We start from the raw sequence: 3,809 nt of genomic DNA, 5'->3' as shown, positions 1-3,809 counted from the left end.
CACGCGCAGCGTGTTTATGTCAGGGAGCTCGGCATGCAGAAAGGAATCAGCTGGTACCGACGCCGTGCCGTCAAGTTACGAAAGTGCTGCGCATTACTTAGGGCAAATTAATTTCTTTTATTGGTTTTTCTACAGTATTTTTCTTTTTAAGTCGGATACATATTTACATGTTGATATTGATTTTTGGTTGTTTCTCATTTTCTATCAAATAATATATTATTTTGATTTGTGTATAAAAGAATTCCTGATATTTATTCATTCATTCATCTATACATCATCGCCCAAAGCTATTACAGATGCAGATATCAAAAGCTAGGAGCTCATTTCTTGTCTACTGAAGGCGTCATTTAAGAAGAGATTTTTAAAAATTCGGCACCCAATGGGGGGGAGGGCAAAAAATGTTTTTACGTTTTTTCATATAAGGAAGAAACAGATGTACACAAGAGTCTTGCTTTAAAATGTATGGAACATGAATACTTAAAAACCAGTTTCAGAAGTTCGACCCCCCCCCAAGGACCCCTAGCCTTGAGAATTCGGCCCCCAAGGGGGTAGGGGGCTGTGGTAATAAAATTTTTATTAAGGTAGTACAATAATTGAGACAGATCGTAATTGTTGGGAATGGCATCACTAAGCCAACGAATCAAAAGCCAGATAGAGACTGACGTCATGGGACGCCAGAGGAAAACGAACAGTTCCGGTTTAGTTAGCTAAGAACGATGTTTTCATGATGTGGCTAGATAGATATTGTAGCTAGATAAATATTTTATATTCTTTTAACTTGTCTTTATGTGTAAATAAAGCTTTTTGCTTAAGTTTAAATGAAGTACTCCATTTATGACAAGATAGCTGTTAATTCATCGGGTAGATGACTTACGAATCCCTTCTGAGCTAGCCATTGTTCGAACGTAACGCCTTACGTAACATATCATTGTGGCGCCAAGACGTGGGGCGCGATAACAGCTAAAATAAATTGAAAATGGAGCTTACACAGCTGAAGACAGAAAGAAAATGTCTAAGAACTTCCTTTACCACATGTGCAAACAAAATTGATGCAGAACTGAAATCAGATATTCCTGATTTGAAGCTGCTTTCGATTCTGGAACAACAGTTTAGGGACAAGTTTAATCGACTTGAAATTTGCCAAAAGGAAGTAACGTCGCTAATTCTACAATCTAAAGAAGCTGAAAAGCTATATGAAGAAGATTTTATTTCTTCTGAGCCTTATAGAGATAAATATTTTGAACTGTGTTCTCAAATCGAAAAGCTGTCGAAGAATCCTTTACCTACTGAATTACCAGAGAAGCGCAAATTTAAACTGCCGAAGATCGAACTAAAGAAATTCAACGGCGAAGCAAAAGAATTTTTGACGTTTTGGAGCCAGTTTTCGAAGATCCATGAAGATCCGACGATTCCAGATGAAGATAAATTCCAGTACCTCCTGCAAGCAGTTGTTCCTCAGTCCAAAGCCGCACGGGTAGTGGAGAGCTTTCCAGCAACGGCGTCGAATTACCCGAAAGCAATCGCCCAGATTCGAGAGAGGTTTGGAAGAGAAGACTTACTTGTACAGATATACGTCAGAGATCTTCTAAGCATGGTTATGCGTAATGCAAGCAGTGGACGTGTGAAGACGGATCTTCCCACTCTCTACGATGATTTAGAAACCAAGATTAGAGCTTTAGAAAGTCTTGGAAGAACGCAAGAGAAGTAAGTTGATTTCTTAACGCCTTTAGTTGAATCCTGCCTGCCCGAAGAAGTATTAATTGCTTGGGAGAGAAACAGAAATTTAAAAGAAGCACTTCAGCCTGATGACCGATGCCTTGAAAATTTGATGAATTTTCTGAAACAAGAAGTGAAAGGAGAAGAGATGGTCGTGTTAGCCCGCACTGGGTTTGGTTCTAATCATATTTCTAAGAAAAAGGATACACTAAATAAAAATTCAGATTTCGCCACCGCAGCTGCGTTAGTAAGTACATCAAATTCTGAGAGCCCAGGTAAGCGCAATTTTAACTGTCTCTTTTGTGAAAAACGGCACCCAACTAAAGAATGCTTTTCTGCTAGAAATATGACATTAGAAGCTAAGAAAATATATTAATTAAAAAAGGGGCCTGTTTTGGATGTTTTAGATTTGGACACACTTTTAAAACATGTCGAGTAAAAAATTCTTGCATGTACTGTAATAAAAATCACCATTCTTTAATGTGTCCCAATCGCCAAGAAAAAAGCGCAAATGAAAAGTCTAAAGGGGACGTAACTGAAACCAGTACATTAACTAATAACTGTAAAATAGAAAATGTTTATTTAATGACTCTAATAGTTAAAATTAAATTTAAGAATGTTGAGCTTAAAGTACGCACATTACTGGATACAGGTTCTCAGCATTCATATGTCAGTAAAAAATTAGTAGAGAATTTAAATTTAAAACCATTAAGGCAAATTAAATTGAAGCATTCGTTATTCGGTGGAAGAGAAACGCGAACGCAGATTCACGATGTTTATAATTTGTTGATTTCGGCATTAGATGAAACTTTCTCCTTTCAAATCGAAGCACTTTCCGAGAGCAAAATTTGTGGCACAGTGCCAAAAGTGAAAGATAGTAAAATTATTAATGAACTGAAAGATAGAGGCGTCAGTTTGTCTGATTTGGGTTCTTCTGATCGTGAGATTGATCTGCTTTTGGGAGCGGATATTGTGGGCGGTTTATTTACTAATAAATCTGTTCGGTTGGAGTCAGTGTTATTTTTGATCGACACTTGTTTGGGACATGTGTTAACTGGGAAGCATGAGTCATCTGGAGATAGCAATGATGATACTGTTTTGAATGCAATTTCGTTGTATATTAGTAATTATTCGATAAAAGATTTATGGTCTTTAGAATCCATAGGTATTTCAGATCCCATTGAAAATAATAGAAAGAATTTAGAACATTCTAGAGTTTTGGAAGAGTTTAAAAATAATGTGAAAATTCTTTCAGACGGTAGATATGAACTTTGTTTACCTTTTAAATCTGATGTGGCCGATTTGCCGACAAATAAAGATTTAACTTGGAAGCGGCATAAAAAGATGTGCCAGCGAGCACAAGATAAAGCATTTTTAGAAGAATATACTACGATTTTCCGGGAATGGGAAAAATTGAATATAATTGAAAAGGTAACTGATAATATTGAGACGGGACATTTTTTACCTCATCGGCCAGTAATTAAGGACAGTACCACTACAAAAATCAGACCTGTCTTTGACGCGTCAGCCCGAGAAAGTGGTAAATGCTCTTTGAATGACCTTTTGTATAAGGGTCCGAACTTACTAGAAATAATTCCAGAGATACTTGATAGGTTTCGAATTCATCCAATAGGATTATCTTCAGATATTGAGAAAGCATTTCTGATGTTAAGTATAGCCCCTCAACATAGAGATTTCTTGCGGTTTTTTTATCCGTCCGAGAGTGAACAGATTGTTTACCGACATCGCAGAGTAGTATTTGGGTTAAAGTCGAGTCCATTTTTATTAGCAGCCTCAATTACACATTTATTAGATAATGTACCATCTGAATTTGATGCTATAGCACAAAAACTGAAACATTCTTTTTACGTAGATAATTGTGTTTCTGGTGTTGCAAATATTGAGGAGCAAGAAGATTTTATTGTAAATGCAAAAGAAATTTTGTTACGGGGTTGCTTCAACTTAAGAAACTGGGAGAGTAATGTAAAATGTAAGTATGTTTCTAATAGTACTGGTGTCACGAAAGTATTGGGAATTTTGTGGGATCTTGATAAGGACACTCTTAAGTGTAATTTAAACTTTAATCTTGTAAG

This window comes from Stegodyphus dumicola, chromosome 3 (genome assembly GCF_044657685.1).
Source record: "Stegodyphus dumicola isolate Sdum_Otavi_A_Nest chromosome 3, ASM4465768v1".
Taxonomy (NCBI): domain Eukaryota; kingdom Metazoa; phylum Arthropoda; class Arachnida; order Araneae; family Eresidae; genus Stegodyphus; species Stegodyphus dumicola.
This window is presented reverse-complemented; position numbering follows the sequence as displayed.